Raw genomic sequence first — 14746 nt, 5'->3', positions numbered from 1 at the left:
GTTCTGAGAAATACTTCCTTCCCCTTTGGAAGGCCATGAGGCAAGAAGAAAAGAGTCTCTCAAGAGACATAGAGACAAAGGAGGAGTCAGGAGGCATTCCCACCCTAGACAAAGAGAAGTAGCTTACTATCGAGACTTGTGTTTCATCTTTATTTAATTGATAATTGGCTTGGGTATTCTGGCTAGGCCCTTGGCTTGAGAGTCTTCCTGATTCAATTAAGTACATAAGAACATAAGAAAAGCCATGTTGGATCAGGCCAATGGCCCATCCAGTTCAATACTCTGTGTCACTCACTGGCCAAAAAATGAGGTGTCGTCAGGAGGTCTGCCAGTGGGGAAGGGAAACTAGAAGCCCTCCCACTGATTGCCCCCCCCCAAAACACCAAGAATACAGAGCATCACTGTCATGTCTGTGCCAAAATCTTAACTGTTGCTGGAGCGTGGGAAAATCAAGTATAATATAGACTTTTTGTTTTGATTTGTCACTTCTACCAAGCTCTGTGATGGAGTTCAAACCTGAACTGTAAAGATCCTAATAAAAGCTTTTCTACTGGAATCAATGTGTGTTCACTGGCGAGGGGCTGAGGGATCTACCTGCCAGGAACTGACATTTTGATAGAAGTCCTTTCTTTTCCTTCTTGACTCACCACTTCTGAGAACTATATACCAGCACCATGCCGTATGATGTAGAACCAGAGGAGACAGAGCTTGAAGGACTCCCATCAACTACTGAGCCCCAGCCGGCTCCCACCTCAGTGGACTGGGCACCTGGGGACCCAACTGACTTCTGACCCATCACGTTTGAGGTGAACTCCTATGCAATGGGGGATCTCGGAGCAGCCAGAGTACCAACCATGTATGAAGAACAGGGAGCAAGACCAAAGCGAAGCACCATTCATCAGAACTAGATGCAAACAACATTGTGAGAGTGGATGCTGCAAAGGTTGCTAACCCTAGAGACTAAAGATAAAAGACTTGGCAAGGGGAAAGCTGTTCCAGGCTGTGTCGACAGAATATGGACTCCAGGGGCTGCTACTACGACCGGTCAGAGATGATACCGGGTGCATGAATGAATTTGGTGCACCGGTTACCGAATTGGTACTCCCTCGATGGAGCCCATCTCTAGACATGACAGGGATTTCAGGGGATGAGGAGTCCACCCAGTTGGAGTCCCCATATGATACCATAGAGGAAGAAACACCAGAAGCAAGGGAATTGTGAATTATGAGAGCCAAATTGGATGAATTTCAGCGAGATATGGGGGCCATAGTGCAGGACCTGCAGAAAATGGTGATGGGAAGCCCATCCAGCTGTGAGTACAATGGGGCTGGACCCAACACAGATGTCAGGGGAGGAAGTGCCAAACCCTTCAAGAAGCGCCCCGCTCCCCATCTGTCAGAGCTGTGGCTAGATAATAGTTGTATCCAGACTACCTTCTGCAATCAGACAAGAGTCCGTTGTTTCCAAAAGATTTACTGAAAAAGGCAAACATTATAGTCCACGGGCCCAGATGCCATATCTGGGTTGGTACACGTGTATTGTTACGAATGAAAGGCAAAGAATACAGTACAAAGTATCAAGACTCAGTAGGCCCAGCCTCCCCCCACAGTTCTCAAAACAATCCCTTTGAAGCTGAGACAGTGAAAGCTGTAGCCAAAACATTCCTCTTCTGAGAGATAGCTGCTAGGGAACATCTTGGCACCTGTGAAGAGAGCACTTAGAACACTAACAGAATTAAAATGGAGTTTCTTTGGTTACAATATATTCTGAACCTGACACCCATCTACCTGCAACAAGTCTACCCCCCTGCAAGTTTTACCCTAGCATGGCAACCAGCATCCCCCCAAGTCCGTTGGGCCACAGGACTACAGATGTTCCCTGCTACTTCTCAACAGGGGGGAATCAACGTGCTGCCACTAACCACCCAAGTGAGTGGATTACTAATGGTACCTGCTACCACACAGCAAACTGGATTACAAATGGGTGCTGCTACCACATAGTAGACTGGATTACAAGTACCTCCGATTGAAAGGGCGCCAGAGGATATACCCCACCAGGGAGACCGAGGATTCGCCCCAACAACTCAACTGACTAGCTCTACACTAGGGACAGCTGCAATGGTGCCGCCATGGAAACCTAGATGCACCCAAGGGCCACCTGGGAGCAACCCCAGGTGAGTGTTGCTGCAGGATCCACAGAACTGGGGAGTTTTGGGAAGACTTGAAGACCAGAGAATGGGCACAAGACCCATACCACCCAGGACTGTCGGAACCCAAGTGGACCAATATTCCTTTCTCCCACCACTGCAAGCTCCAGTCCCGGAAGGTCCAAGACACCCCTGAAGACCCGCAGCCATGGTTCATCCCCCCCACAATCCCTTGGAGGGGCACCTCCATACAAATCTCATGGGGGACCACAACTGGGGGGAACCAGTTTTCTCACCAGCCGATGGGTGGCCACTTTCTCTGCCGCCAGGGCCCCAGGATGCACAAGCAATGGGTTACCCAGTACTGGTTGCACAGAGAATCAATCCCAACTGGCCAAAACTAGAAGCAATTTTCGATGGGACCCCAGGAAAATTGGGATTCTTCATGGTACAGACTTTAGAATTCTTTCAGAACTGGGGCCATCTGTTCCCCAACTAATATAGTCGTGTAAGTCACTTGGGATGATGATTGACTGGTAAATCGGCTGACTGGTATGTGACCCTTTATGAAGTTGAAGTGCCCGAATTGGGAACCCTGGACACATTTGTGCAAGCATTGAGAGCCCAATTTGAAGACTCCCTCGAGGAGGAGAGGGCCAGAACCCAAATCAAGATGATTCGATAAGGACATAGACCAGTGCGGGAATATGCAGCAGAATTCAGACTGTATGCTGCCAAAATACAAGAGTGGACCAAAGAAATGAAAATGGAATTCTTCTGGGATGGACTGAACACCAAATTAGTGGCCAAAGCCCTAGTACAAGATGACCCTGACACACTACTGGGGTGGATTCAGCTGGCATGTGAAGTCAAGAACCAAGACCTGATAATGAAACTTTTAAAATCACCACAACAAGGAGGTCTCAAACCGGCATGCCCAACCACAGGAGCTAGAGACAAACCAATGGCTAGTTCCCAAAACCCTCCCACAGAAGAAAGGAGTCTGCACTTGCAAAGCGGGCAATGTGTGCAATGTAGGGGATTTGGACATTTCGCTGTGGAATGCCCAAGCAAAAGAGGCCCCCCTAGAAAGCCACAACCCCCATGAAAACCGGCACCATCCACCAGCACCAAGGAGGGCTACCCAGAAGCGAACCAAACCCGAACCAGGCCTGGAAGTAGCAGAGGAGGGCACCGAGACACCCTCTGAGGGGGAAGAAGAGCAAACTACCCCACAACTGGGAAATGCCCATGGCCTGCCGTAAAAAGTCCCTGATGGCAGGTCCCGACCCAACTAACACCAAAGGTGAGACACAAAGGGGCTCTACTTTTCATGCCTGTGACTTTAGTAAACCCAAAGAAGGGAACACATATGCAAGCACTAATAGACTCGGGCTGTAGCCAAGACCTAATAGCCCTTGCTCTAGTGATGGGACTGGGGCTAGATGTAACTGAGCTAGAGAAACCCATTGTGTTTGAACAAATGGATAGGTCCCAAATGAAAGGGAAACCCGCTAACTATAAAACAGAACCCACTCCCATGGGCATGGGAAATCACTGGGAATCCAGGACTTTAAGCCCAGCCATTACCTACCCTTTGATACTAAGGATTAGATGGCTGTGGGATCACGTTCCCCAAATCAACTGGAAAACAGGATTGCTAGTATTCGAGGAAGGGGAATGTCGAGTACACAGATGGGCTCCGGAATAGGGCCGAAATGCTCCCTCCCTTTAGAACCAGCGCTGCACACCCAGGAGCAGATGGAACAAATCCCCCCAGAATATCTGGATTTGAAACAAGTGTTCGAGAAGGAAGAAGCCAACTAGCTCCCTCCCCCACTGCGCAACAGATTGAACCATCGAACTCATCCCAGGGGAAAGACTCCCCAAAGGGAATTTGTACTCAATGAACAGAGAAAAGTGGAAAGAGCTCCGAGAGTTCATTGACAAGAACCTGGTGCGAGGATTCATCTGCACAGCCAGCTCCCTCCATGCCGCTCCAGTCTTGTTCCGCAAGAAAAAGGATGGGGGGCTGAGACTCTGTACTGATTACAGAAGAATAAATGCTGTTTCCATGTCAAACGCATACCCCCTCCCTCTCATCAAGGATTTGCTAAGTGTGGTCGCCCAAAGGAAAATCTTCTCCAAACTGGACTTAAAAGATGCTTACTTCTGGGTAAGGATTCAGGAGGGGGATGAATGGAAAACTGCTTTCAACTCCCCTTTGGGGCAATTTGAGTACCAGGTCATGTCGTTTGGTCTCCAAGGGGCTCCTGGCATTTTTATTAATGTAATTAATGAAGTACTGCATGAACACCTGTACAAAGGTGTGGTTGTTTACCTAGATGATGTGTTGATTTATTCCCCAGATTAAAAAATCACATGTCGAACTGGTGAGAAAAGTATTAAAAGCCCTAAAAGACAATCACTTTCCTGTAAAGCTGTCCAAATGTGAGCTCCATAAAGAGGAAATGGATTTCTTAGGCTACAGACTTTCAGGGCAGAGGTTAAAGATGGACCCAAAGAAAATCCAAGCAGTGCTGGGGTGGGAACCCCTCAAAACCAGGAGACAGTTGCAAGCCTTTGTGGGATTCGCAAACTTCTACCTGTCATGTCTGAGCCCCATCCATGCCAATGCTAATGCAGACCTGTTGTTCTGAACCCATGCTTCGTGCTGTAACTTGATATCATACTGCCAATGCCATAACTGTTTCTTTCACAGGCTACTTGCAGATGTTGATCTAACGGACTGTAAAAACTTCCAGTGCTCATGACCTTGTATACTACTCACTCCTGTGTATTGCTATGTCTTGCTTTCTCAGTGACTCAGCTTGATAATACAGCTATGTGAGATGTCCTCAGGGCAAATTCGCACCAAAAGTCCTGTTTACTGGTGGGAGGGGGAAGGAGCAAACATGTGGGTTAAGTGGAAGGATTTTCCCACATGTTACTATTCCTGTCAGTCTTGCTCTTACTGCTTAGATGCGTATCTTACACAGAGGCACACCCAAGTTCCAAAGGAAAACCAAGAACAACAATACTTGGGAGGAAAAGAGTAAACACAATCAATATAACAATTCAGTCGATTCTGTTAAAGTATTATAATCAGTGTGACAACTTACTAGAAGTGCTCAATGCAAAGAATCTTGCTACAATGAATAAATTATTATACAAAAATCATTACTGCCAATCAATGTTGAGAAGGATTACAAGAGGACGACCAAGTCCCTTGAAGGAGTCTCTCAGTGTCAAATTCCAAATGTCTTGTGTTGTAAGTTTTTATCAACCTTGGAGACTCCCACTTGAAAAGCTGTTCTCTTTGATGCAGAGGGAAAAGAGGTGAGGTGTGGCCAAAAGGATGAGAGGAGGAAGCTCAACTGGGTACGATGACCTCCTCCCGCTGAAAGCAATAGAATGATTCCAATGTAGCTTTCTCTTTTTATAGGTGGACTACTGAAGAATAATTGTCACCATGGCTGTCCTGCTAGGTGCAATGAATTGACTGCATGTGAAAAATTCGTTTGAAGGTGACTAGTTTTATGTCTGGTGGAATTGTTGGTTGGCCCCTGAGGAAGACAGTGTGTTATGAAACAAGCTGAGTGATCGAACCGGGAGCTTAGGGCTAGGGGGCTCCTCAGGGCCTCCTTCCTCTTCGGCAATCCACCTATAAAAAGAGAAAGCTACATTGGAATCATTCTACAACACAAGACATTTGGAATTTGACACTGAGAGACTCCTTCAAGGAGTCCCAACCAGCCTTAGAGGAGAAGTACTGAAACAATGTCATGATTCCCCATTGGCTGGGCATTTTGGATACTTAAAAACATTGCACCTGGTGCAAAGGCAATTCTGGTGGCCAAATATGAGAAAAGAGATTTTTCAGTATGTATCTTCTTGTCAAATCTGCACCATGGGGAAATCCAGAAAAGGAAAGCCCCCAGGATTACTACAGCCACTAGAAACCCCTGCCAGACCCTGGTCGGTAATCTCGATGGACTTTATCATTGACCTTGATTCCAAGGGGAATTCTGTAATCTGGGTGGTGGTGGATTTGTTCTCTAAACAAGCTCATTTCATACCCTGCACCACCATCCCCACAGCAAAACAGCTGGCAGTTTTGTTTATGCAGCACATTGTCCGGCTGCACTCCTTTCCTAATAAGGTCATTTCTGACCGTGGAGTACAATTCATTGCCAACTTCTGGCAGAGCTACTCCAATGAACAGGAATTGAACAAGGACTTAGCTCCACCCACCATCCCGAAACTGATGGACAAACCAAAAAAACAAACCAAATATTGGAACAATTCCTAAGATGTTATATCAATTATCAACGAGATAATTGGAGTGATTTTCTAGTTTTTGCTGAATATGCATATAACAATTCAGTACACAGTTCTGTCAGTTCCTGGCAGGTAGATCCCTCAGCCCCTCTCCAGTGAACATGCATTGATTCCAGTATAAAAACTTTATTAGGATCTTTACAGTTCAGGTCTGAACTGCATCACGGAGCTTGGTAGAAGTGACAAGGCAAAGCTGATAAGCATTGTTATACTTGATTTTCCTGCTCCCAAATAACTGTCAGGATTTTGAGCACGCAACTCTACACGAGTCCTGTGATAACTCTTTTTAGTTATGGTTAAACAATGAGTACACAATAACAGGTTCCCAGCATATGAGCAAAGTAGCAGGCGTCTGGAGTCCCCAAGGTCGTCTCTGGCTTGGAGAGGAATAGTTCTGTGAGATAACATGAGAGGCCCCCTCTAGTTAGAAGGCCTGGTGAATTAACAGTTATAATATGGAAAGAATATGGCTAAGGAGATAATACATTCATTTAGCATCAAACATTCAATATACTGTGGCAACAGTGACATAACAACCCAACAATCATGGCGTGGGTGTACACAGACATGACAAGTTCTACCGGTGCATCCCCCTTCAAAATAGCACAGGGCTATGAAGGGACAGTGATGCCTCTTGCTCAAGACCCAAATCTCAGCAACCAGGAGATCTAGGGGAGTGCTGGACTGCTCTAACATCCTAGTGGGAAGTTATTCAAAAAACCTTCACCAAAGCGAAAGAGGACTGTAAAAAGTTTGCTGACAGGAAACGCTCCTCCCCCTGAAAGCTGCAACCAGGAGACTTTGTGTACATTTCCACAAAAAACCTCAGAGTGGAGCAGCCTAGTAAAAAACTTGGCTGGAAATTTTTAGGACCATTTCCTGATCAATAAAGTAACAGTAGAGGTGAAATTACCAAAGAACTTGTGTCAAACCCACCCAGTCTTCCACTTCAGTCTTTTAAAGAAAACTCCCCGACCTGACAAATGGCATCCTGAACAGGGAGTCCCTCACCCTATCCTGGTGGATGGCCAAGTTCATCATGAAATGGAAAACATTCTGGACTCTAAGCTTAAGCACAATCAACTCTTTTACCTGGTAAGATGGAAATATTTTGACCCTGCTTAGCAAGAATGGATTAAGAGTTCTGATATGAAAGCCCCCAGGCTCATCAAGAAATTCTATGAACTGTATTCTGACAAACCTGGACCCTTGTGAGAAGAGAAAGGGGTCTTTGGAGGGGCAGAATGTCATGTCTGTGTACAGCCATGCCGTGATTGTTTGGTTGTTATGTCACTGATGCCACAGTATATTGCATGTTTATTGCTAACCTGATGTATTCTTTCCATATTATAACTGTTATTTCTCCAGGCCCTCTAGCCAGGAGGGGCCTCTCATGTTATCTCACAGAACTATGCATCTCTGAGCTACAAACGACCTTGGAGATTCCAGACGCCTGATTCTGCTACTTTGCTCAGACGCTGGGAATCTATTATTGTGTACTCTGTTTAGTCATAACTATAACCTTGTGCACCAAAATCTTAACTGTTGCTGGAGCGTGGGAACCTCAAGTATAATATAGACTTTTTGTTTTCATTTGTCACTTCTACCAAGCTCCGTGATGGAGTTCAGACCTGAACTGTAAAGATCCTAATAAAAGCTTTTCTACTGGAATCAATGTGTGTTCACTGGTGAGGGGCTGAGGGACCTACCTGCCAGGAACTGACAATCACTGCCCTAGACAGAGAGTTCCATCTATACCTTGTGTCTAATAGCCACTGATGGACCTCTGCTCCGTATGTTTATCCAATCCCCTCTTGAAGCTGTCTATACTTCAAGCTGCCACTGTCTCCTGTGGCAGTGAATTCCATCTGTTAATCACTCTTTGGGTGAAGAAGTACGTCCTTTTATCCATTCTAACCTGACTGCTCAGCAATTTCATTGAGTGCCCACGAGTTCTTGTATTGTGCTATAATATCTTTTTTGAGGTGTGGTGACCAGAATTGTAAACAGTATTCCAAATGAGGCCATACCATTGATTTATACAGGGGCATTATGATACTAGCTGATTTGTTCTCAATTCCCTTCCTAATATTCCCCAGCATAACATTGGCCTTTTTTATTGCTGTCGCACACTGTATCAACATTTTCAGTGAGTTATCTACCATGACTCCAATATCTCTCTCTTGTTCAGTCTCTGCCAGTTTGGACCCCATCATTGTGTATTTATATTTGGGATTTTGGGCCCCAATGTGCGTTACTTTGCACTTGGCCACGTTGAACCTCATTTGCTGCATTGACGCCCGCTCGCCCAGCCTTGAGAGATCCCAATTGCCACGTTGACGCCCACTTGCCCAGCTTCACAATCCTCCCTGGTTCTCACCACCCTGAACAATTTAGTGTCATTCGCAAACTTAGCCACTTCACAGTTTACTTCCAACTCCAAATCATTAATGAACAAGTTAAAAAGCACTGGACCCAGTACTAAGCCCTGCAGTACCCCACTGCTTACCACCCTCCACTGTGAATATTGCCCATTTATAGTCACTTTCTGTTTCCTATTCATTAGCCAGTTTTTGATCCACAAGAGGACTTGTCCTTTTACCCCATGACTATTGAGCTTACTTAGTAGCCTTTGATGAGAAACTTTATCAAAAGCTTTCTGGAAGACCAGGTAGACAACATCTATTGGTTCCCCCTTGTCCACATGTTTGTTCACTCCCTCAAAGAACTCTTAACAGGTTCATGAGACAAGATCTTCCCTTACAGAACCCATGCTGAGTCTTCCTCAATAGCTTTTGTTCATCAATGTGCCTACTAATTCGCTCTTTAATAACAGTTTCCACCAACATACCTAGTATTGACATTAGACTGACTGGCCTGTAATTTCCCGGATCTCCTCTGGAACCCTTTTTAAAGATGAGGGTGACATTAGCTACCTTCCTGTCCTCAGGAATGGAGGCAGATGTTAATGAAAGGTTACACATCTTTGTCAGGAGATCCACAAGTTCACATTTGAGTTCTTTCAGAACTCCTGGATGTATGCCATCTGGGCCTGGTGATTTGTTAGTTTTTAAATTGTCTATCAGTTGTAGGACCTCCTCTCTCGTCACCTCAGTCTGACTCAGGTCTTTCAACGCTCCTCCCGAAACCAGTGGTTCTGGAGTGGGCAAGCACCTCTCATCTTCTATAGTGAAGACAGAGGCAAAAAATGCATTTAGCTTCTCAGCCATTTCCCTATCATCCTTCAGTAATCCTTTTAGCCCTTGATCATCCAGGGGCCCCACTGCCTCCCTGGCTGGTTTCCTGCTTCTAATATATTTGAAGAAAAGTTTATTGTTGGTCTTTATTAACCAATTGGTTTGATTTGTTCTGATATTTGTTTTAGATAAGGGGGCTACTGCATGGAGAAAGGCAATGACAAACCACCTCTGCTAATCTCTTACCTTGAAGACCTCAAGGTTTGGGTTGCTGTGAGTCTGCTGTGACTTGATGGCACATTCTTCTTCGTATGGGGAGAGGGCAGATGGAATTTTTGTTTGAGGGCCCATGATGGCTCTCTGCAGCCTTTCTACAAACAACTACAATCACTTTTGTAGATTCCAAGGTCCTTGAAGACCTCATATCATCTTCTTCAGCTCCAGAGATGAGTCTAACTTTACCCCTCATCAAAATCCCAGCTAGAAGTATCACTTTGGCTGGAAGTGAAGCATTTCCAGAGTAGGTCTGGAACCCACAGTTTTCAAGGGTGTTCTGGGCTCCTATGAAAAATACAGGAAGCTGACTTCCGGTCTGGGAAAGATGGTGAACTGAAGTCGCCCGGGGAGCTGGGTGATCTAGAGCTACTGTTTTGGCAGGCAGGAACTTAGTTTTGCCAGCTGCCACCCCATACCAGGAAGGGAAGGGGCAAGAACGCTACAAGACCCCAAGAGTGTGTGATTTCAGCACCAGAAGAGGTTCTGAATCAAGGATTTCTCCTGGTGCCTTGAGGTCCCCTCGGAGAAGGGTGAGCTAAAATCTCTACAGAGCTCTACGAGTCAAATTGACATAAGGACACCAGAAACCAGGCTTCTATAAAAGATTTTGAGCAAGTTTAAAATTCAGAAGCAGCGTGAACAACCCTAAAAGACAGAAAGAAGGTAAAGATTGTTATCTACTTTAACAGATCATTTTAAAAGGGAACACCAGCCAGAAAGTGGGACTGAGTTAATAAAAAGGTTGCAGGAAGATAATCTTGGGACATTTAAAGTGAAAACGGGATGATTTGGTGGGACTTTAAGCCATACAGAGAAGAAAAACTAAATTGTTTATACATACCTTTGGTTTTGGAATCAAAAGCAATGCTGGGGAAAGGGGAGGAGAGGCTTGAATAAATGGAGGAAACATCGTGAGACTGGCATTGAAATAGAGAGTGACTCGGCATTGCTAGAGAGGAATCAACAACGAAGGTAAAAGGCGGAAGTGCAGACGCCATAGACGACACGGAAGTGAAACAAGGATAACAATGCGAGAGAACAAAGGTGAAGAAATAAAAGGAAGTGCTTGGACACCAGTTTGAGAAGGCTGAGGAAAGAACCATAGAGAAATTGCGCCCGACATTTTGGTAAGGTCAAAATTAAAGAATCTTTAAAAAAACAGGAATAAACAAACAGATAATAAGGAAATTAAACAGTGATTGGAATTGGGACTATTTGGAGGGGCATGAACGGACTCATAATAAGAATTTGAGTACTTTTATAAAAACGGAGTTAAGAAAAAGAGCAGATACATGGGGGGGGGGAGCAAAAGCTAGCCCAACCATGAAGAAAGCGGAGAAAGAGAAATTGGAGTGGCAAAATGCCTTGGAAATATTAGAAAAGAAAGTGCTGGAAAGCACAAAAGAAATATTCCAATCTATTCAAAAGATGGAAGAAAATCTGACTAAAAGTGTGAAAGACTTAATAAAGGCAGAGGTGGCAGAATTAACTAAGAGCCTAGAGGAGATGAAGGATGAAATGCAAACAACAAAACAAGCAGTCCAGGGGGTGGAGCAGAAAACTAAAGAAGAGTGTTGAAGACTCCAAGATAGAGTAGCAATGATGGAATGTAAGGTGGCTGAGAACCAGCTGAGATTTTGAGGCATGCCTGAATCTGAAGGACAGGATGTACAACAACAGATGATACCTATATTGGCAGAATATTTAGGGAAGCAACCAGAAGAAATTGAAATGAGTATTGATTTGATGTACAGAGTAAACTCCAGCTATGCAAGACAGAAGAAACTACCAAGAGATGTGATGGTAATTTTCACAGCAAGAAGAATTAAAGAAGAAATCTTGAGAGAGCACTTTAAAAATCCACTGGTGCTTGAGGAGAGCAGAGTTCGAATTATGAAAGAAATACCAAGAAAAATACTCCAAGAGAGAAGGAAATACAAGGAATTAACGGAAAAATTAAGAGAAAAAGAAATCAGGTATAGGTGGGAAATACCTGAAGGATTAACTTTTCAATTTCAAGTGCAGAAAGTTACCATCAAGTCAAGACATGAAATGACGATGTTCTTACTTAAAAATCAAAAAGACTTTCCCAGAATTCAACAAGAATAAAATGATGGATTATAAATTGATTTCCTGGAATGTTAATGGATTACATTCACCACAGAAATGTAAACAGGTCTTCCATTGGCTAAAAAAACAAAAATGTAATATAATTTGCTTGCAAGAAACACATATTAGAGAAAAAGATACCAAATTTTTGAAAAATTAATTGTTGGGGAAAGAATTTTGGGCATCAAGTAAGCAAAAGAAAAAAGGAATTGTGTTATATGTAAAGGCAGAATTGGATCCCAAGCTAATTTTGAAAGATAAAGATGGAAGATATTTGTCTATAGAAGTAATGCTGAATGGGAAAAGGACTCTAATCTTAGGAGTATATGCCCCAAATGAAGCGAAAGATGAATACTTCCAAAAGTTAACACAAGAATTGGACCAATACGTGTTTGAACAATTTATAATGGTAGGGGACTTTAATGGTGTTGTTAATCCAGAGATGGATAAACAAACAAAGTTAAAACAGAGTAAAACAGGGAAGCTACCAAAATCGTTTTTTGACCTGATAAAGCAAGAGAACCTAGAGGATGTATGGAGAAAATACAATCCAGATGTTAAAGACTTTACATATTATTCGGCTAGACATCAATCTCTCTCTAGAATTGATATGACATGGGCAACAAAGGAAGTTACTTTGTTGACAAAGAGAACTGAGTTGTTACCAAGAATAAGTTCAGATCATAGCCCAATAATGTGGGAAGCCTCAATGGGAAGGAAAAAATTTAGATGGAGACTAAATGAGGATCTCCTCCAGGATCAGGAAATTTTGGAATTTTTACAAAGAGAAATGAAATTCTTTTCCCAATCGAATTTGGAAAAGGAAGTGCCAATAAGCACAGTTTGGGATACATTTAAAGCGGTGATGAGAGGGAACCTGATTAATTTGAATAGCAAGGGGGGGAAAGAAAAGAAGGAAAGATGCGAGAAATTCAAGATAAACTAAAACAGAAGGAACAGGAATTAAAAAAGAAACCAGGAAAGAAAAAATTGTTACAAGAAATAAAGATACTACAGGAACAGTTGAAGGCTTTTATAAATAAAGAATTGGAATGGAATTTAAAAAGTTTGCAACAAAAGCATTTCGAAGGAGCCAACAAGCCAGGAAAGTATTTAGCATGACAATTGAAGAAGAAAAGGGAGAAAAAATCAATTGTTAAAATAGTGGAACAGGGAAAAGAAATAATAGACCACAGAGGTATAAAGAGAGCATTTTATAAATATTATGCTACATTATTCCAAAAGAAGGCAATAGAAACAAAAGCAATAGAAGAATACTTATGGAAAATAAAGTTACCTAAAATTTCAGAGACAATGAAAAATACTTTAAATACTTCAATTACAGAAAAGGAAATTATAGATGCCATTGAATCAATGAAGGTGGGGAAAGCGCCAGGTCCGGAAGGAATATCGGTAAAATTTTATAAAATATTTTAAAAGGACCTGGTGCAAGTACTATTAAAGTTGATGAATGAGATATTGGAGAGCAAAGCAATGCCAAAAACGTGGAATGAAGCAAATATTTCATTGATCCCAAAGGAACTACAAGATTTAACAGATGTTAAAAATTATAGGCCTATATCTCTGTTGAAGAATGACTATAAAATTTTTGCCAAAATTTTGGCGGAAAGGTTGAAAGGATTTTTGATGGCGTTTATAGGCAAAGAACAAGCAGGGTTTTTGCCCAACAGGCAAATTAGAGACAATTTGAGAACGATGTTAGACGCCATTGAATATTATGATAAACGCAGAGGAGTTAGCCGTGTTAGTCTGTGGTAGCAAAATCAAAAAGAGTCCAGTAGCACCTTTAAGACTAACCAATTTTATTGTAGCATAAGCTTTCGAGAATCAAGTTCTCTTCGTCAGATGCATGGAACAGAAACTGGGCAAATATAGAAGAGGAGGGGGGAGGAGGAGGGGAGGAGAGAGAAGATGCAGTTATGGGGGGAGAGGGATGTAACTAAAACATTCCTTTGCTAGTAAATGTAAACATCTCCTCTTGGTATGGAGATTAATTGGCTTGTGTGAGGCTTCGAAGGAGTTTGCCGTGTCAAAACAACCAGACCATCCAATTCCAATGTAGTATAAGCCTTCGATAACCACAGCTCTGCCTGTCAGATGCATCTGACAAAGAGAACTGTGGTCCCCGGAAGCCCGAATTGACAAGGAGGTAGGGTTTTTCTTTGCGGATGCAGAGAAAGCCTTTGACAATTTGAACTGGGACTTTATGTTTCAAATAATGGAAAAAATGGAACTAGGCCAAGGATTTATATATGCTATTAAAGCAATATACAATGACCAAAAAGCAGCACTATGTATAAACAATGATCTGACAAAGAATTTGGAAGTGAGAAAAGGAACAAGACAAGGATGTCCGCTCTCACCTTTATTGTTCATTATGGTATTCGAAATACTGTTAAGACAAATAAGAGAAGATGAGAACATCAGAGGTATAAAGTTGAGAGGTTTTTCCTTTAAATTTAGAGCATTTGCAGATGATGTGGTGTTTATAGTGGAAGATCCAATTCAGACGTTCCCAATTTTACTAGGAAAAATTAAAGAATTCAGAGAACTGGCAGGTTTTTATATTAATAAATCAAAGTCAAAATTACTATGTAAAAATATGGCTAAGAAGAGACAAGAAGAATTAATGGACATCATAAAGTGTGAGATGGTT

Source organism: Eublepharis macularius, chromosome 13 (genome assembly GCF_028583425.1).
Source record: "Eublepharis macularius isolate TG4126 chromosome 13, MPM_Emac_v1.0, whole genome shotgun sequence".
In the NCBI taxonomy this organism is placed as follows: Eukaryota; Metazoa; Chordata; class Lepidosauria; order Squamata; family Eublepharidae; genus Eublepharis; species Eublepharis macularius.
Note: the sequence above shows the minus strand (reverse complement) of the source record.